Below are 22460 nucleotides of genomic sequence, written 5' to 3'. Positions count from 1 at the left end.
ATAAGTTTAAATAACCTTTTGAAAAGAAATGTTCCCTCAAGTTCGGCAGATCTAAAATAATTTGTAATTTTATGAACTGTAATTTCCATTGATAGGAGAAAATTCCTTCCCGAAAAATAACTTTAATTCCTTCCCGAAAAATAATTTGAACTTAAGAAAAATAAAACATTTAGTTTGCAATTGCCTTACGAATCCTTACATAAGATAAATTCCTAGAAACATGAATAAACAAATAAACAAACAAATAAATAAAGCAGCTCAAAAATAGTTATGATTCGCACCCAAGAAACCAGAAAAGTTTCAGATCTACAATTACCGAAAGTATTTTCCCATTTCTCGTTTCATATTCATGATGAAATACCGATAAATAAGGCAGTCTCCAGTTTTCGGCAGACTCTGTTAATGGCGATCTGGTTATATAGCACTTGCCTATAGCGCCAGAAAATCGGCGATAACCAATGCGGTGGTCCGAAGTTCGATTCTCGGCTCTGGCCAACGCCAGAAAATCAGCGATAACCAATGCGGTGGTCCGAAGTTCGATTCTCGGCTCTGCCAACGCAGGATCAGAGGAATTTATTTCAGGTGCTAGAAATTCATTTCTCGATATATTGTGGTTCGGATCCCACAATAAGCTGTAGGTCCCGTTGCTAGGTGAACAATTGGTTCCTAGCCACGTAAAAAATATCTAATCATTTGGGCCAGCTCAGTAGTCTGGTAAAACTAAGGTATACTTAATTTAACCGATAACCAGGGATTGCCTAATGGTAATAATTAATAATAAGCAATAGATTTTATCATTATTATTAATCATGAATATCATGCTGAGGCTACTGCAGCACCTGATGCATGAACAAAGCAATGCAAAGCATAGTGGCAGTCTAACCCTGGCAGGAACAAAGGGCGAAATGGCAAAAAAGTCAAGAGCCCATCATGCACTAGACCAAGTCTCGATTATATTATCATTATTATTAATGAAAGTGTGCACACATTCACATGGAAACTTCCACAAAGCTGGAGTGAAAAGCGGAAAAAAAAGGGACAGCAAAGCGGTACAAGAAACTGTCGAAATGCGTGAACGGAGTCCACTGTTCATTTTATTCTAAGCGTCGCTGCTTTTAACGACCCCTTTCCAACGGCTCATTTTCATAACTTGTTTTGGTAGATGTTTTACGAACGGATGCCCTTCCTAGATCCAAACCTCACTTGTTTATCCCGGCCTGGGAAAGATGTGATTACAAATCATAAATGCAGTTAAATTATTGTTCTACGGTTACTTGGAGTTACAAAGCGAGAGAGAGAAATTTTAATTTCACCATCCGTGAGCAGTAATTATCACAAACGAAGTAAGAGAGAGAAAAAAAAAGGGGGGGGGGGGGAGTTCACTTGGAAACCAAGATACATAAACAGAATATGCGTCCATGTTACCAGCAAACCTCACGCGATATTACATATTTAATTACAATGATTTGGCACACTTCAGTCAGGCAAAACGAACAAGATTACAAGAGTACGAGAAAAGCGACCGTTCGGTGTCTTGAACGAGTCAAGGATTGAAACGCACGCCAGTCGGCGGAGAGTCACGTCAGTGACGATAGAAGGTGAGCGGCAGCGACTCGAACGACCAACGGATTGGATAACGTTAGAAAAGAGCTGTTTCAAAGGCATATCCCGTCTCCTATTACTACGACATCGTACATAAGCGCTGCTTATTATTAGGTAAATAAGGGAGGTCAGCCACTGGCCCATTTGTTATAACTGTCTATAAATATTTCATTTGTTATAAAGTCTATAAATATTTCAATGTGTATAAAGATTACAAAAGAAGCTACAATAAAAATCAGGTTGAAATTTTGCAGACATTTTGAGGCTAGCTTATTAGGACCATTTGAAAGCGTTGTTGTGAAAGTTAAGGCCCCCCATACACTAAACGATTGTCGTTATCGACCCACACACACATTATTCATACAATATAAACGATTTCCGCCCCGATTTCAGTCTGAACAAAGATTTTGTCTCGAGAAGACATGGCATCGTCTAGAAAAGACGAGCGCGATAGCGTTATATCGGCAGACGAACCCATACATTAACCGATCTGTGTATGACAGACTTAAGTCATTGGACGTTCTGTGTATGACAGACTTAAGTCGCAAGCCAGCAACCTGGTCGTGAGAGATTCCCGCTGAGATCGTTCAGGCAAGAAGCTCCGCCTACTTTTGCATTCAGACAAGCTCATACACAGTGTTTTCGCGAACGATACAGACGCTTAAAAGCAGTGAAAAGAAGGAAGTTGGAATGGTTGGATGAGAAGATTGCATATGGGAAGCTAGTGGAGGTAAAATAAAAGACTAAAAAGTATATTATGGTCTGAGTTAGATCTTCTAACGATGGATCAGGTTGGGGTAATTATTGGATTAGCGGTTTTCATATTTATTTTTTTTTTACTCCCGTTACTACTATAATATCGCAAAGGCATTTAACGGTTTTAGTAAAAATATGACAGTAGCCGTTGTTTACATATATATATATATATATATATATATATATATATATATATATATATATATATATATAGTATATATATATATATATATAGTGTGTGTGTGTGTGTGTGTGTATATATATATATATATATATATATATATATATATATATATATATATATATATATATCTATATATATATATGATATACATACATAACATATATATATATATATATATCTATATATATATATATATATATATATATATATATATTTATTTGTGTGTGTGTGTCTCGCTAACATCTTTCATTTTCACAAGTTTTAAGACACAACATTCATTTACTATCCAATTCACTGCACCTGCACATTTAACTGCATGACACCCAAGGTGAATGATTATTGGTGATAATTATGTTTCGTCATCAGTGAGATTCGAACTGCTCTGGTTTAGAAATACAGAAAATACTACTCAGCCATCAAGCTTATATATATAATATATTATATTATATATATATATATATATATATTATATATATATATATATATATATAACATATATATAATATATATATATATATATATATATATATATATATATGTATATATGTGTGTGTGTGTGTGTGTGTAATATATTATCGTGTATGTATTAGAATCTGGAATGGTACAAAAGAATGGACTGCAAAATTCGAATTTAAAAAATTTCAATGTTCTATGAGACAAAACAAAACAGAGTAACTCATGTAACTCAGCAATGTCTTGTTGAAAATCTGTGCAGATTGATTGGTATAATTTCTGCATAAGGAATAATTTACATTCAATACATAAATTAAATGATATTATACATTAACAGCGATTCCAGGTTTCTTATCAGAAATCCCAGATACTATAAGAGGTGGGTGAAACGATCATTTCCGCAAAATTCCAACTAAACCGGATTAAACTCTGTGTGCGAGATTGTGATGTGCAAATGGGAACATTACTTTAAATTAAGTAAAAACGAAGACTTGTGTATCTGACCGGGTGACGAAAATGTAGACACGTTTTTCCATAGATTGAAACGAATTGGTGCCCAAGATAAATTGACCGCGGAGGTAGAGAATGATTGGAGCCTTCCTGTTTTGTATTTCTACACACGTAGAAGAAATAGTGATTCTACATTTAGCTTATGTACACAAACCAACAACATTTCTTATGTGTATTATATACAATGTATACACACACACACATATATATATTTATATCGATTCTGACCTTACAAATCACCCTCGAACTCGGTGCTTTCGTAATTAGAATCGATATGAAACCCCGTCTATCATGTTAGCCAATTCGAGCGTTTGAATATATAATATATATATATGTATATATATATTCGAGCCAAACGAAAAATTTTAGAAAAGCCATATCAAAGGATTTAGGGGAATCATATGTAACCCTGAATATATACTGATGATGAAACTGGTGGTATAAAGAATTTAAGCAATAAAGTCAAATTTCATAATGTATTAGGCGATGCATTAAGAAAGGGTAAAAAAATTTTTTATGGAAATACCAATAAACATACTTGTCATGACATATATAAACTTGAAGTGTGTTCCCCAAGTGCTTAAAGACTGTTAATATTGATGTGAATATTAATGTGGCATTTTACAACACCAATACAATGAAAAACTCCTAAATCACTCTCTTGATATCTCTTTACAATACAAAAAGAAATAAGGGATTTATATGACAACTCCCTGTGGGGCAAATGATACTGCAGCGCCTCAGCGGCGTGGTTGGTATGGTATTAGCGTTCCACCTCGGTGGTCGCGGGTTCGATTCTCGGCGATCCCATTGAGGAGTGAGAGATGTGTATTTCTGATGATAGAAGTTCACTCTCGACGTGGTTCGGAAGTCACGTAAAGCCGTTGGTCCCGTTGCTGAATAACCACTGGTTCCATGCAACGTAAAAGCACCATACAAACAAACAAACAAATGATACTACAGCACTAAAAAAGAAGTGTACCAAACAAACAATACAGCCATTGTTTATTTCAAAAGATAATAAATCATGCTAATATTTGGATTGGGGCTTTATAAAATAGGATTATTCTAATGACAGGTCATAAAGAAACATAAAAATCTAGTCTTATAAAGGAATTTCTTGACAAGTATAAATATCAGCCGAGGAATATAAGAATTTCTGCATTTGTTTTCAATCAATGTATTAATTTTAAAGTGTGAACGTTGGCCTGGTTCAAAGCATAAAAATATGAAACTATTATTATTCTCCAGTAAAATAAAATAAAGACCAGGTAACTGATAGCATTAATTAGTCTTCAGTAGTAAATCTTTATCAAAAGCTCAATTTAAAATTACAATAAAATTGGCCTAATTGAAGCCATTCTGAGAAAAACTGAGCGCAGCACCACCTTGCAACCTGCTGTTACAACTCAGCATCGATTAGCCAATTTTTTTTGTTCATACCTACCGGAACTTTACACGAAAGGAAGTTAATTTAAGTGAAATAATTTCACAGAGGCCCTATGCGTCGCACGACATCTATAAGTAATAATGATAATAATAATGATGATGGTGATGATATTGGTCTAAACTGATATTACGCATGATGTAGAATGGGTTATTGACATAAGGCCACGACACGGGGTCACTCAGCGCCATAATGTGAAAATCGTTCATTAGACCTAACGGCACGAGTGATAGCCATTGGAAGAAGTAAAAATATAACGAATATTAAAGACTGAAGACTATTAAACACTGCAAAGGGCATGAATTTAAGTGACAAATTAAATATTTAGTTGCGTAAACGATTAAAAAGGGCTAAACAATTTAAAATTTTCAGATTAAATTTATACGTGTTAAAGCGATGACGTTTCCGCACAGTACAAACGCTAACGTCTCTCTTAAACAAGCAAACAAAAATTTCCGGACATTTAAGGTAAATTTGAATTTTCAACTTACTTTTGAACTTAAGACACGATTCAATTTTGAACCTTGAACTCAAGAACTTTTAAATATTAAAGCTCCGATTATTTAAAACTTAGAATTCTCCTATAGAGTAAGAAGATCAAGGTTTTTCTCGGCAAAATAATAATAAAAATCCAGTACTTACAGGATGAAGAACGGAGCAAAACTGGCGTCCCCCTCCCTAAACTTGATCCCGTATTCTTCAGAAGAGGTTTATGGTTTGTTGGTTTATATGGTGTTTTTACGTTGCATGGAATCAGTGGTTATTCAGCAACGGGACCAACGGTTTTACGTGACTTCCGAGCCACGTCGAGAGTGAACCTCTATCACTAGAATTACACATCTCTCACTCCTCAATGGAATGGCCGAGAATCGAACTCGTGACCACCGAGGTGGGACGCCAACACCATACCAACCACGACACTGAGGCGCCCAGAAGAGGTTTAATCCAAAACAGAGTATCTCCATGGTACTAGAGACGCCTTATAACTCCTGGTGGCGATGATTATTACAAACATCGGACTTGACCCAAACCAAGGTCAGGGGGCTTGACGAAGTGAAAGCTCCATACTTTAATTTGGCTCCCTGTTTCTATGTCTCTTCTGTGTTTATATACCATCTCGACAACCCAATATAAATGCCAACCCTATTTATTTATAAACAATTTCGGTATCGTATAAAGGCCTATTCTCAAAGAGATCAAAGTATCTAACTATTAGCAAATGGCCTGCTTGTTGACTTTTCCTATATAAGAAATTGTTCATAAAAACTTTCGGTTTTTGTAATCAACTTGTTTTCCGAGTGGTAAACCTTTTCGGTTTTTGTAAATAACTAAAACTAAACCCATCAAGATGCCTCTGGAGTACTTCGTAAGCATAAGGAATAAGAAAAAGCTCATTGATAATAGTCATCTATTTGTGAAAGAACGAACATGTGGCGAAAAAACTATTCGGAAATGTGACCAGTTTTATAAAACAAAGTGCCATGCAAGAGTTCATGAAAATGAAGATTCCATTACAAAACGATTGGGAGAACACAATCATGCAAGAGATATTGCTCGTGTTGAAGCTCCAAAGTGATCAACTTAACTAAAGAAAAAGCAATCACAACTCAAGAATCAACACATTGCATCGCAACCCAGGCATACGTTGGAGTATCCCAAGCAGTTGTGGGTCAGCTACCACCACCTCAGTACGTAAAAAGGAATATACGAAATGCTAGAAATACCGCAGCACAAATACCTGCAAATCCACGATGTTTACTCCAGTTAAGCATTCCTCCCCAATATAGGATAACACATTCAAATCAGCCATTTCTTTTGTTCGTCAGTGATGATGGATCAGACCGAATTTATCTTATTTTCGACTCGGAGAAATCTTCAGATATTATCTAGTGCAAGCAGCTGGTATGCAGATGGGACTTTCAAAACAGTACAGTACCCCCTTTATTTAAACAACTATACACAATACATGGTATTATGAATGGTGACGTTTTGCCTCTTGTTTTCGTTTTAATGAGTAACAAAACTGAAGATAGTTACAATAAGCTTTTATCAGAACTAAAAGTTTTAGAGCCAACCTTATCACCAAGCACAATTATGACCGATTTTGAACGTGCAGCGATTAGTAATGCTTTTAGAGCATTTTTTCTTAATTCATATCAAAAAGGTTGTTTTTTTTTACTTCTCCCAATATTTATTTCCATCCATTCAATCAAATGGTCTGCAACAGTTGTACGAAAGTGATGCCGAATTCGCATTTAAAACCCCCATTAATACTAAAAGTTGTTCGGCGAGTGTTAGAAAAATTATAAACGTTCTGAAACTAAATATGCTATAAAACGTTTAGATATGTTCAACGTTTTACAGTTGATTATCCAATTGATTTTCCAGTTAGATTTTCCAACACTAAATATATATTTCAACTTTTAAAAATATAACAAATCATGCTTAAAAAATAACAATCATGAAAATCATAAAAACAGATATAAATCATTAATCTATGAAAAATCATGACAATGAAATTACTCATGTAGGAAAAGTCAACATACAGGCTACTTGCAAATAGTTCAATACTTTGATCCCCATCAGCAACTATAACAGTAATACGAGGAACGTTTTACAGAAAAACAAGTGCATTATATTTTATTGTTCATTTATTTTTTTGCCTTGTGCTGTTAACTTAGCTTGCTGTGAAGGAAACCTTACGATGAAATCACTGACGATGTAATTACAATGCGGTGAAAATGTATGAGATGTAATTACCGTGGGATGAAATTACTGCGATAAAATTACAATGAATCAAATAATTACAAGCCAGAGCTAAGATTAAAATTCAAATAGGAAATAAGTTGTAAAATGGCGGATTATAAACGATTTCATGAAATATTTTAATCTAGCAATTAATAAATTGCCGGATCAATTTATCCTGAGAGTTTCCACTTCCACGAATGAATACTGTATTGGATGTTTGTCCAGTTTTGACAGAATACTAATGCTGTTTAATTCTTTATTCTAAATCCTTGCTAGATTGGCTGATATAAAAAGAGGGGCACTCCAAACATGGAATTTTACATATTATGTTGTTGCATTCCTTTGGGTAATTTTTTATTAGCACAGCTTCTAGTGTGTTATTATACGGCAAAACGAGGTTGATATTAAAAGATTTTAACAATGATTTTATGGTTTAAAAACCGCTAAAATAAGGAAAGCTGAGAACGATCTTAGAAGTTTCTTTCTCCGCGTTACTTTCACTATAAACTTTTTGTGGGCTTTATTATAACAAACATCTAATATATGTGAAGGATAACATAAATCTGTCCCTATTTTCTAATGTGTTCGATTTATTGTTGATTCAAATATTGGAGACTGGCAATGCACAATGCTCGTAAAAACATAGAAGAAAGAAATTGATATTACAATGGTGGCGTAAATAAAAATAGACAAAAGTTATTGGTTGGTTTCTTATAAATACTGAATTTGCATTGAAATGGTTCTATATGTATTAAAGCACCTAAGAAACCCAGGCAATTGTCCTTTTCCAATTCTAAAGTAAACTTAATTGACGGTACCTGGTTATTCAAATTAGAATAGCAGCAGGCAAAACAGCTAAAATATCGTCGACATATCAATACCATTGCATAAGTAAAACGTTCAAGAATGACCTAAAGATAAAATAACTGACTTAGTTACAAATTATTTACCCTTTAGGTATTTTCTTTGTATCTGTATGTTTAATATATATATATATATAATATATATATATATATATATATATATATATATATATATGTGTGTGTGTGTGTGTGTGTGTGTATATATATATATATATATATATATATATATATATATATATATATATATATATATATATATATATATATATATATATATATATATATATATATATTTTTTTTTTTTGTAAAAATTTTCACTTTGCAAAAAAATTTTATTATGTACCAAAATGAGATTTACTGAATTGTACTTTTATAACACTTTTTCGGCGGTCAGTCGCCGCCCTGTATAATCTTTTAATGATCTTGTCCCTGCTTCCGAGCAGATGGACTTTATCTTTTGTAAACTTCTTCATCGTACCCGCTTTAGGTCGGTCTACTAATTCTTTCAGGTGTGTTTGAGTTCCAGGTACACATTTTCCTTTATAATCCCTATCTATCATTTATACGAGCTTTCTTTGTAAGCTTACTTTCATATTTATATCAGAAAGTATATTTATATCAGTCTGTTTAGTAAAGGAACGAGAGTCTAAAGGCCTTGCAGCGGTTACTTCAGTTTCACTTTCCTTCGTGAACTGTGCCTTTATTTATATATTCATCACGTTCCAAATTTTCCTGATTCAGTTATACATATATACAAATGATTATATAAGAATATATATATATATATATATAATATTATATATATATTAATATATAGATATATTATATATATCTATATATATATATAGATAGATATATATATATATATATATATATATATATATATAGTGTACGTGTGTGAACGAAAAAGAAAATGAATTCTTTTAGAATGCCTGAATGTATACCTTTGATTTCATCTAATTTTCAATGTAAATTCAAACTAAATTATTTTCTACTGCGAAGGCCAACGTAAAACTGCTTGCCAACGAAAGGAGAGCAAAAAGCAAAAGCACTTATATATTCATTGGGCGTTGATTAAAAAAAACCTACACTCTAAGCCGGTCGAATATTAACTATTTGAAGCTCAAAAGTAAGTTCAAGGTTTTCAATTTACCTTCAATACATGTTATAACATTACATAAAATTTAATTCCCAAAGCTATCCCAGATTTGTGGTCCAGAATGACTTGAAATCGACGGTTCGACGTTGCGAAAGTTATCAAGCAGGCACATCCATTATCTGGTCATGACTGGTTCCACGTAAACGTATAATAATAATAATAATAATAATAACAATAATAATAATAATAATAATAATAATAATAATAATAGATGATAACATATGCTTTCATATAATTCTATTCCTAATAGTCATTCCTATGACAACAAAGGCGGTCCCCACTCGGTGCGACAATTACGAACTCGGAGCAAATTTTCACATTTCTCCCTTTGAGAGGCAGATGCAGCCTACTGCTTCCATTATTCTCCATCAGTCTCTCGTCAAGCCGGGACTAGAAATTGACTCAACTATTCTCGGGCCTTTTCATATCCCACTTCCGCTTACATAAGGTTACTATGGCCTGTTCGTTGCTAAGCATCGATCAATTTAGAATAAGACTAACTCGTTAAAAAATAGTTTAACTAGACACGGGAGCTTGTGCGCTGACTGCGGGGGGTGAAGTTAAAGGAAAACTGCACGAAACTGCTATGTTATTCATTGCTTCTTGAACTGCGAGCGGAACGTTCTCTACGTCATGCATTCAATTGCTTTTTATATCATGTTACAGACAAACCATTTTCCACAACGTTTGCTAAACTGGTTCGATGCATTCTACAAACGGTTCGCTTAACCGACTAAGATGGCAAAAAATTATTATTATTATATTATTATTTATTATTATTATTCAGTAGATGAAACCCATTCATAAGAGGTGATGTGACTTACTGAAAAGGGAAAATATTAAAACATAGATAAAAATGTATTAAAATGCAAGATACACTCGTATGTATATATTTATTTATATCTTATGTTACATAGAAATGTATATAGGTTTTATACACACACACACACACACACACACATATATATATATATATATATATTATATATATATATATACTATATATATATTATATATTGCTACTTTCAAAATGCATGTTTTCCCCTCTTTGAAATGTCATGTAGATTGTGCAACATTTTTTCAGATTCCTAGATAGCTTAGAATAGGATGTTTTAAAATGTGTGTTCAGATTTCGCATTAACGTGTTGTAAAAGAATATATATATAACGTAAAAAGAGAGAGATCTTTGTCTTTTTGAAACTGTGAATGTTTAACTTTTATGTCGACACTTTAAGATTAGAGTCTGCGAGATCCGTTTGCTTCCCTACTCTGTCAGCGCGTTTGATAGCGAGCTCGACTCAAGTGTGTGGTCATCAAAACATGTCAATTTTGATTGTCGCCCAGCCTCCGTCTCCATCGAGTCGGGTACGTCTTTCTTTTTTTTAACAGACTCGTCTTGTACGCGTATGCTTTAATCAAAGCCACGTGCATGTTACACATTTCTTTATGAAGATTGCATCAGATTTCCAAGCTACTGGAAGCATTCGTGGCAAGAACGTTTTGTATGATTTCTGCTCTGTCGTTTCCATAAAGGAAGAGATTTCATTCTATCTTGAGACCTTGAAGCAGTCAGTTCTCTCTCTCTCTCTCGCTCTCTCTCTCTCTCTCTCGACATCGAGATTATATTAACGTAACGTAAATTTGGTCACTCGTACCTTGTGAGAATTTAATATTTGATATTTCTTAGAGTTTATTTAGTATTATTTAGTTTCTTTTGTGGAATCTGAACAAACATTTCGTAACGGCGCCTGGTTTTTGTGAAAGTGTGAATCAAGCCTGCAGCAAAGCAAAGAAAGAAATTGGTATACCAAGGTAAAGTGTGTTATATTTTTATTAGTTGCAACTAATAATGGATAGGGAGTGTGGTTAACTAATAATTGTTAGGCACAGTGAATAACTAATAACGGATAGGAATGGTGTTTAACTAATAACTAATAATTGGTTTGGTAAAAACTGTTGGTTATAGTGTTTTTGAGTGAAAACATTTACACTTTTACACATTGCGTATTTTATGTTTGTGTCTGTTCCATTGTTTGTGCACTTATTCATTTTCTTATTGAAGTGTGTCTTTTTATTTTATATTTTCATTTGCATTCACAATTTAATTGACTTAGTTATTTTCATTGCTTTATCATTGCACATTTAATTAAATTTAACACTTGTGAATTGATTTGCATTTACTTAGAATTCTTTTCAAATTTTATTGTTGTTTAGTACTTGTGAATTAATTTCTGATTTCAGTTATTGCCTAATACTTTTAAATTTCAATTGAATTAATTTCCTTGAATTTTGTGATAAATTAATTTTGATTTAATTTTACTTAATTTGATTCAAGAATTAATTAAACTTTACTTTGTTTTCAAGTAACAGTAATTTTCCCTGATATTGTGAATTTCACTTATAAATTTTGAAATTTAATAAAAAAAATTTGTATTTAAAGTTTTTATAAGTGTTTTCTTTATCTTACAGCAGTATAATTATATTTGATTATGACTATATTTATGATAGGTAGAGACATAGAGTGGTAATTGATTTGCTTTCCTTCAATTTAATTGAAGTGACTTAGAACCAGGGAAGTACTTAGACTTCTGAAATCAGGGAAATACTTAGAGTTTGAAAGTTGTTGAAGGAGTGATGCCCTTTGATTAATTTAATTACTTAGAAGATTACCTCACACCTGTATTGATGTACTTAGTCTGACTTTCTGCAATAACGGTAAGTTGTTAAGGGATCACTGTTGCCTTTAGAGTATTCAGTCGTTTAAACGTGTTATGAGGGTTCAGGTGTCTGGCTTTTTGTGAGGTAATGTTTGATGCATGGTAACCAGATACTTGGCACTTCGTAACAATATATATATAATAAGGTAGTACATACTGCATTACAGTTTGTTTTGTTTGTTTGTATGGTGTTTTTACGTTGCATGGAACCAGTGGTTATTCAGCAACGGGACCAACGGCTTTACGTGACTTCCGAACCACGTCGAGAGTGAACTTCTGTCACCAGAAATACACATCTCTCACTCTTCAATGGAATGGCCGAGAATCGAACCCACGACCACCGAGGTGGGACGCCAACACCATACCAACCACGCCACTGAGGCGCTCCATTACAGTTTCGCTTGAGCTTCGGACGTTCCAATTGCACGACATCCTCTGGTAGGCGGTTCCACAATCCAACGGTGTGAGGTATAAAGGACCTCTGGAACTGAGAAGTTCGATAGCAAATCAGTGAATCTGGTTGCTCTCAGAAGATAGGGATCAGGGAACAATTGTGAAGGTGAAAAATCGCTGCTGAAATATAACTTATGAAAAAGTGACAACCAAGAGACCACCCGTCACAGTCCGAGTCATAACTGCTACTCTTAGGAAACAGAAACCTACCACAACGAACCACTCTTATCTAAAGGAGAGAAATCTCTGGCACAAGCGGACATCCACACAAAAAGGAAGTACAAATGACCTCGAACAGGTTGCATTGATTTTATCAGTTATAAATATATGGGGCCTTACAAACAATATCTAACTTTCGTGTGGCATTTGCTGAAACTTTCATTAGATGTTTCTCAAAAGTTGGATGCGAATCAAAACTTACAACTAGAATAGTCAAAGCTTCACAGCCTCATTCAGTAAAGGTCCATCCACCTGAAGGGGAGGATGGGGTGGGAAATCTGTACGAGATCTGCTAATCAACAGTGTTTTCGTTTTACTGGAGTTCAGTCTCATTCCCCACTGACTACACCATTCTCTGATCCGGTCCATGTCCCGATTGAGACTGAGGCCAGCTTTATTTCTCGTGAGTGGAGGCTACATTATAGCCACAAGTGTCACATCATCGGCACACTGAACAATCTTGTTTTCCAGGCCAGCAACATCACTTGTATGCACTAAAAATAACAGTGGACCAAGGACAATACCCTGTGGAACTCCAGACACAAAAGCAACTCGCTGCTGCCTACTTCTAAGGAAATCTTGAAGTGATCTTTAAACATATCCATCCACTCCAAGATTCAGAAGTTCATATACATACATACATACATTATACATACATACAACTACATACACACACACACACACACACACACATATATATATATATATAGTATATATATATATATATATATATATATATATATATATAAAGGTTTTTTTGCCACGAAGGAAAAAAATGAAAAAGCGAGATAGCCAAGTACTTTCGGTCCTGTTCGGACTCTTTACTCAGTAAAGGGTCCGAACAGGACCGAAAGTACTTGGCTATCTCGCTTTTTCATTTTTTCCTTCGTGGCAAAAAAACCTTTATTTATACATAGCATCACGTTTTATATACTTCGTGATCAAGTTAATTCATATATATATATATATATATATATATAGATATATATATATATCATATATATATCTATATATATATAGACTATTATATATAATATATATATATATATATATATATATATATATATATATATCTATATATATATATGTATATATTATTATATATATATATTAGACATGTATCAGATGTCTAAAAATGGGATTTGTAGATGCGGATGCAGATGTAAGTTTTTCAAAATTTGCGGATGCAGATGTAGATGCAGATATCAATCTTTTAAATTTGCAGATACAGATGAGGATATTTGATAACCATACCCTCGCAGACGCAGATATTTTGTAAATCTAAATCATTTGGATATATTTAATTGTTAAGGACGACTTTCAGTCACGATTCAAAATTATGCGCTACCACATCATATTTAATGCACTAATTGAAAGTAGAAACATAAGTGATATTCATGTGTGTGTGTATACTTTCATTTGAACGTACAAACAGTAACAGTGATACATGAACGTTCTAGTTGTCTTGGCACAAGGTTATTTCATGCTCATAGCATGATGAGGTTAACAAAACTCAAAGTTTTTCTTCCCATTAGTGAGAGAGAGTCTTTCCTAAAATATCGCGATATTGTCTTTATGGTTACATCTGCTGTAAATGACATGAAATTACTAAAACAATTATATATATGTTCTAAAACTACTATGCTTTAACAAAGCTACTTATAAAGGGCATACTGTATGAAGGTAATTGTGTATCATGTATTCTGTATAATAACACTAAAAAGCCAATTTAGAAAATATATATATATATGTATGTTGTATGTATGTATATATTATATATAACCTATATATAATATAAAAAGTCCTAAATAGATACCTATATATATATATATATATAAAAAGTAATATATGTATATATTATATATAATATATAAATAATAATATAGATAATATATATATATAATACATACCGACTTGCTGCAATTTGATCGTACAGCACTTTTTTGGCACTGTTAACGGCATTTTACAGCACCGTAACTTGACGTCGCATCAAGTTACAGCATTGTTAGCGCCCTTGAGCATCAACTTAACAGCGCTTACATCACTGTAACTTAGAGCAACACCAAGTAACGACATAATAACTCGTGTTACGGCACCATGAGCGCTGGTAACGCACCGTTAACAGGAAAAACCGACTTACGGCAGATATCAACTTACAGCGAGCCGCTGGAACGGATCCCCGCCAGAAGTCGAGGACACACTACACAAGGTATGAGTATGAACTATTATAACACTGAGCAGGAGGTGATATCCTCATAGCTGCACTCTTACACTGCGGATGTGGACATTGCATGTAATGCTAAAGCGGATGTTAAGAAACTGTCAATAATGACGCTGCCAGATTTATAAAAAATGTAGATAATCCACGAATGCGTATATCCAATACATCTGTAATACATATATATAGCTATATACATACTATGTATACATATATATAGTATATATATACATATATATTAAAACTTATACATATATATCCTTTATTTTTGTCATTTATACACGCATAACTCTTTAATATTCACACTGATCGTTTAAGATCCATTTCACTATGCCTCGGGAATATCTTGCACCTCAGGTACTCCATTATTCCAGGAGATTTCATCTTTTTTATTTATCGTTATTAAAACTGACGTCGCAATATCTAGGTTACTGAAACACTGCTTAGGTTGGATTAGACAAAGTTTGGTAGGATACATGGATAGATAGAATTTAGGCCACAGGCCAAGCGCTGGGGCCTATGAGGCCATTCAGCGCTGAAACGGAAACTGGAAATAAAAAGAAATTTGAAAGGTGCTGCTAAAGGAGGAAAACCTCAAAGCAGTTGCACTATGAATCAACTGATAAGAGAGAGTGAAAAGTAAGATGGGAGAAAGAATATGAATGGGGGGAAAGTATAAGGAATGAACAAGGTTGCAGCTAGGAGGCGAAGGGACGCTGCAATGAACCTTGAGTAATGCCTACAGTACACTGAATATGGTGCACTGATAACACTACCCCTCCATGCAGAGTTTGGTGGGTAGGCTACACCAAGGCCTATAGACCTTGGGCTACACTAAATGATACCGAATAAAAATGCTATAACGAACATTAACCCACTCTCCTTCTTCCACCAGAATGAGAAAACTGACCAAGGTATTGTGGGAAGTACTAGTAGTTGGGGCTCTGACACTCACCAAGGGAGCCCTATCTGGGAATTCGCACCTGGTGAAAAATGCCCCCACCTATTACATCAACGGTCCAGCGAATAACTTCAGAGACGCTGTGAGATCTGAGGGCTTCATCATATCGAAAGAGGATGCCCACTGGGAGAGCCCAATGACGCCAGAGTGTGAGTATCTATAAGTCAATTACAGTTTGCCAACAACAAACAACAGCTGATCCCAAATCTTATTAGATCCGCCAATGAAGCACCGAGGTGGTTACACTTTCACCCCTGTGTGCGTGTTGTTTTAGCAAGATATTTTACAAACACACAAACAGATCTTGTAAAAATCGGACCCGGACATTCATGAGGAAATCTTCCAAGAAGAATAAGTTAAATGATGAATTTGAGGGGGAGAAGGGGGTACAAAAACTTAAAAAGAAAGTACATTACGAAAGCCTAAATGACATCCTCCTGGCCACTTAGTGACGCCTGAAACCTATTTTCTTCAGCAGCAATTAAAACTCCCTTAATATTGCATCCTCCTGGCCACTTAGTGACGTCTGAAACCTATTTTCTTCAGCAGCAATTAAAACTCCTTTAATATTGCATTCTCGTGGCCACTTAGTGACGTCTGAAGTCCTTCAGGCCTACCAATGTACTTTCTTCATCCTCTCAGTTGCAGAATCTTCACTAAAAAGGAAAACAATACTTTCCTTCGATCCATTTCAGGCGAATGCCGAGCACTCTGCTGGACCTATATTCCGTGCCTAGGACACTCTACTCATAAAGAGGGCGGGAAAGTGACATGCCGAGTAACAACCAAACCTCCATATAACCTAACTCTGGTAGCCAACTCCGGTGGGATCTACTCGTTCTGGAGGAGTAAGTATAAAAATGTATGAATTATGAATTGGAGTATAAAGTTTGGGCTTAAGGTCAAGCCCTGGGACCTATTTAGTCATTCTGCCCTAAATGGGATTGTGTGCACAATTGTATCTTCTAAAGAGACTTTTAATCTAATATTGTGAAAGCCTAATGGGGAGGTGGGGGAGGAGTTAAACCTGCCACATCCCAGATCCACTTCGAAAACCTATCATAGCCAGATGGAATGGAAACCCGTTTTTTTTTTTTTTTTCCTCAAATGATTACACTTAATTCAGAATCGCTCAAAATTATTAAGATTTCAAAAAGGAATTCTACTTCAGATCCTTTTTGGGTAGCAAAAAAAAAAAAATTGCGCATAATTTTCGTGCACAATACTTTCCAGTTACACACACATGCTTAATAGAATCACGGAAATGTACGATTTATTTTCCTTTGAAAGAACACTGAACTCAGTCTTAAATATTATTAAATTCTGACCACTAGAATGAATAATGTATCATTTTAAAATCTACAGATATAAATGCTGGCGAGGCTACGACACCAAAACAACAAAGTATCTTGAACACATCATTAATACGAGTTTAATTCTTTTACTTCAGCTTATGACTATTATCATCATAACTGGGCAAAATGTCTATTAATTTGCCCAGCTTCCCCCAAAAGAGAATAAACATTTGGGAAAAAGACATAAAGCAAATACAGAATTAAATAATGAACAAATAAATACAAACAACTGATCTGTTGAAATCTTAGGCTAGGTCGAGCCAAGAACCAGGGCACTTTCGGCCAACAAGCGCTTAATGAAGACAGTGAAGTCAGGCTTTGGACAGTAAGATAAAACGAGATCCAAACAATAAATGAGAAGAAGCACAAAGATCAAAAGGTGCAACTGCGAGAAACCTCCACAGTTTTATAAGAAGCAATAGTCTGAGAGGTTGGACAGCAAAAAGCAAAATCAAAGAAAGGGAACAGGAATGAAAGTAACAAGGGTAGAAAGTGGGTGCAGCTAGCGGCTGAAGAGACGCTGTTGTTTTTTTTATTAAGCTGGCCTTATGCCAGCACGGGCTCTTGGGCTCATAAATGCCTACACGGCTCTTGCTCATAGCCCTATGTCAGCACGGGCTCTTGCCCATAAAGTAGGCCTTATGCCAGCACGGGCTCTTGCTCATAAAGTTGGCCTTATGCCAGCACGGGCTCTTGCTCATAAAGTAGGCCTTATGCCAGCACGGGCTCTTGCTCATAAAGTAGGCCTTATGCCAGCACGGGCTCTTGCCCATAAAGTAGGCCTTATGCCAGCACGGGCTCTTGCTCATAAAATAGGCCTTGTGCCAGCACAGGCTCTTGCTCATAGATGTAAGACGCTGCAAACACATTTCAGTAATGCCTACATAGCACAAAGAGAGGTGCACTGATGGCACTAACCCCCAAGGGGATAATCAGCAGTTGAGAACCACTAGCGAAATTCGTTATCATCTTTCAGTTCAACTGCTTTTATTCCACACTTCCTTGTGAATTTATAGTGTCCTGTTTCACTCCCTATTTTAGCTAATGACGAAAACGTTTGGATTTTTTTTTTCTTTTTGCAGGCAAGCGGCGACAAAAAAATAAAATCACAGAAACAAAAAAATTTATTAATTTGTTAGGAGCGATTTAAAGTTAACTTTTCTGTTCATTTCACAATAGAATACAATACATAATTTAAGCCAAAGGCCAAGCGATGGGACTAATTGACGTAATTCAGTGCTGAAAGGGATGTAACGGGAGGAAAACCTCGCTGTTGCACTATGAATAAAGTATGAGAAGGCTGGGGAAAGTAAGATGGAAGAAAAATAATGCGAACTGGTGTACAGTAAAAAAAGGAGTGAGAACGATAAGTAATGCCTACAGTTCATCGCATGAGGCGCACTGACGGCACTAACCCCCTGTGGCGTTTCTGCTTATTTTCAGGCTCCATCAACTACTACATATACAGGGTTTACGGGAACTTGCTTTACCTGGTTCCGAAAGCAACCATGAATTACGGTGACAGCAAAGCATACTGTGAAAGGATACCTGGACATCGGCTTGGGATGTTTAAGGACATCAGTCTCCTCAGGATCCTATCAAGAATTCATACGACAACAGGTATGTGCAAATCAATCGATTTAATACGCAGTAAGGAATTGGTCATTTGGCCACGATCGGGGTCAGGACTTTTACGTTAAAAATATTCATGTCACAATACATTAACATATATATAGGCCTACCTGTACGACAACACTATTACAGTTAGCCTAGGGTAACCAACACAGCATCACAACAAAAGATCCAGACATTTCACTGAACAGCTAATAAAACGAGGCAAGGGCAACAAATGACAGTGCCTACAGGTTTCATACAAGAAAGAGAAATGGGCAGAGTTAGACTAATGCGGAATGAGAATGAATGACTGTACAATAAGAAAAAATATGAGGCTCCTATACGGGTCTGAATACAGTTCAGAAATCTGAAAGATAATGTGCAACAGCAAAACCTGAAAGATTTTAGTAGGAATTCGTGTCTCAGTAGAAAGGCCTCTGGTATGAGTACACCAATATTGTGTCAGCAGAAAGGTTTCTCAAATAAGTCGGATTCCAATTGTCAGTTAGGACATTTCAGAAGAGTTGGATTGTGTGTGTCAGTAAGAGGACCTCTGCAATTAACAGGATTCCGTATGTCAGTAGAAGATTCCTGAAATGAGTAGAAATACATGTCACTAGAAGGACTTCTGAAATGAGTAAGATTACAGGCCAGTAGAAAGACTTCTGAAATGAGTAACTTCTGGGTCTCAAGAAAGACAGGAAATTGAGTGGGATTCTGAGAATAAGTATAAAGACTCCTGACGAGTGGGGACTTAATTGTGTATATCAGGAAGACTGAGAAATTAGTAAAAAAATTTAGTCTTCAAGTTTGTAAAAAGAAAGAGACTTAAATGGTAAGGAATGGGTTACATACTTTCTTGCCAATTTAAAATGGCTGCCAGAAGGTCTCTGCGAAGACTGAAAAGTGTATAAGTGAAAGATGAACATTCCTGTATGCCTATAAGACACCGTGTTACGTGCACTGTCGGCACAAACACCCTACAGGGAAAAAAAGTGCCTTTGTGTCAGAGAGAGAGAGAGAGAGAGCGTATCTTGCCAGTGGAAGATGAGTGCCAGGAGGTCTGAGTGAAGAATAAAAAATGGAATGGAATACAGAATTTCGGCCAAAGGCCAAGTGCTGGGACCTAAGAGGTCACTCAGCGCTAGAAGGAAAAACTGAAAGTAGCAGTGCAACTGCTAGGAAAACCTAGCAATTGCAAGGAAAACCTAGCAGTTGCAAGGAAAACCTAGCAGTTGCACTATGAAATAATTGTTAGGAGAACACGGATAGCAAGATGGAAGACAGATATATGGATGGAGATACAGTAAAACGAATGAAAGGGCTACGAGGAGAATAAAAAAGCGTATGGGAGAAAGATAAACATTCCTGTATGCCAGTGAAGAGCGAGAAACCAGTACGTACTGTTTTACTTTGGATTACTTAGCTGTAATATTCATTTTTGGTGCATTGTGAGTTTTCGTTGAATTTATGAAAAACTTTATTGTTATTTGCAAACACATTGGCCTGTGCCAAACAAGAATATGTGATTAAGTAGGCATATATAATCAGACCTGTTGTTTCACGTTTCATTTTCAAGGTGTGAGGACAAAATTGTTGCATTTTATGTCACCAGGTGGAAGGTGCCCTAATCAATATTTTTCATATTCTCTTCTAAAAGGGGTGGAGCTGTGGATTGACCTACACAATTCCCCAGATGGGCCAGCTTGGGGTGACGGAGTTCTCCTAGACAAGAACCTCGCGTTGACCGTTTTCCGTACCCTTGTCTACAACACGAGCGATACCGATCCTGTACGAGTTAAAACGTGGAATCAATTAGACGACAATCCGGCAAATAATACCAGGTGTTTCGTCTGTCAGGTAAATCTCGGTGGGCTACACTGGTAAGGGCACCTTCCACCTAGTGACATGAGATGCAACAATTTAGCCCTCACACCTTGAAAATTAAATGATGACATCACTTAGGCTAATGAGCATCAGCGTGCAAACTTGACAAAACAGGTCTGATTAAATAGGCCTACTTAATCACATACTCTTGTCTGTCGCAGACGTCCAATGTATTCATAATCATGTCTATCATAAATTAGAAAAAAATCTCACAATGCTCTAAAAATGAATATGACAGCAATGTAATCAAAAGCAAAGTATTACTTTCTGATCGCATGGGTTGTTTACAAATGTATTATGACTATGAATCAATTGTCGTTTAATGTCATGTTCATATATCCTTAACATTTTTAACTTGGCTGATTATCATATAAAGAAACAGGGTTTATAAATACTGACAAGACACCTGTGTACTTCTGCTGTGTTTAATTTTGCTTAGCTTATGTTTTTCAACTAAAATACCCAAAGAAACACCTGCTATCACACGTTGCCCCTACGTCTGGTGAACTACCACGTGAGCAATCAGCTGATGCTCCAATACCATCCTCCCTGGCTTCTCCGCTCAAAACTCCCCAATAGCTGGTAATCATTAACAAAAATAACATCTCTTCATGAGAAATGAACGGACAAAATCAGGTCCTACGTTCAGATTCTTGACTGGTAAGTCTTATTGCATAAAAAATAAAATAAAAAATAATGGCCATTTTCTCAAGACTAATCTTTTCTATGTTCAAAATCTACATACCTCCTCACTGATCAATTTCCAAATTCCAAATGGTATGATTTCTTGATTATTACTCCATGATTACAATTTTTCATTTTGATGAATATTTATACGAAAGTTGTTGTGTTGTTTAAATTTTGTAACTTTTGTCTTTATCCTATTTTGAAAGTCTCAAAGAATATGTATTTTATGCACATTTCAAGCCTTTCACTGAATTTTGGAAGTGAAAAATGAGACATAAAATTAAGGAAGCCTAAATATTTTGGAAATTTTAAGATAGTAAACTACTGTTTTTTTTTTAAATACTGTATTTTTAAAAAATACTGTATTTAAAAAAAATACTGTATTTTTTGAAAAATACTGTATTTTTTAAAAATACTGTATTTTAAAAAATATATACTTTATTTTTTAAATACTTTATTTTTTTAAATACTGTATTTTTTAAAAAATACTGTATTTTTTAAAAAATTAAGGGAAACCCAGGAAATAAATAATTTGCCAACATAACCTTATGTTCTTGAAAAAGTTGCAAGTTTGCTTCATTCTTCCTATGAAACTGACTGATTACAACTCATGGAATAATAATACAT

The 22460-nt window shown here is 35.1% G+C and overlaps 1 long non-coding RNA gene across 1 annotated transcript; it reads left to right on the top strand.

The window, feature by feature from the left end:
• Positions 1-1433: 1433 nt before the first annotated feature.
• LOC135198345 (uncharacterized) lies at positions 1434-22142 on the top strand. Its single transcript, XR_010310757.1, has 5 exons — positions 1434-1716; positions 16225-16439; positions 16986-17138; positions 19089-19265; positions 20920-22142. It is a non-coding gene; the product is annotated as an uncharacterized LOC135198345 (long non-coding RNA).
• The last annotated feature ends 318 nt before the right edge of the window (positions 22143-22460 follow it).

Source organism: Macrobrachium nipponense, chromosome 22, assembly GCF_015104395.2.
Source record: "Macrobrachium nipponense isolate FS-2020 chromosome 22, ASM1510439v2, whole genome shotgun sequence".
In the NCBI taxonomy this organism is placed as follows: domain Eukaryota; kingdom Metazoa; phylum Arthropoda; class Malacostraca; order Decapoda; family Palaemonidae; genus Macrobrachium; species Macrobrachium nipponense.
The sequence above is the reverse complement of the archived record's forward strand: the minus strand, read 5'-3'. Positions and strand labels throughout refer to the sequence as shown.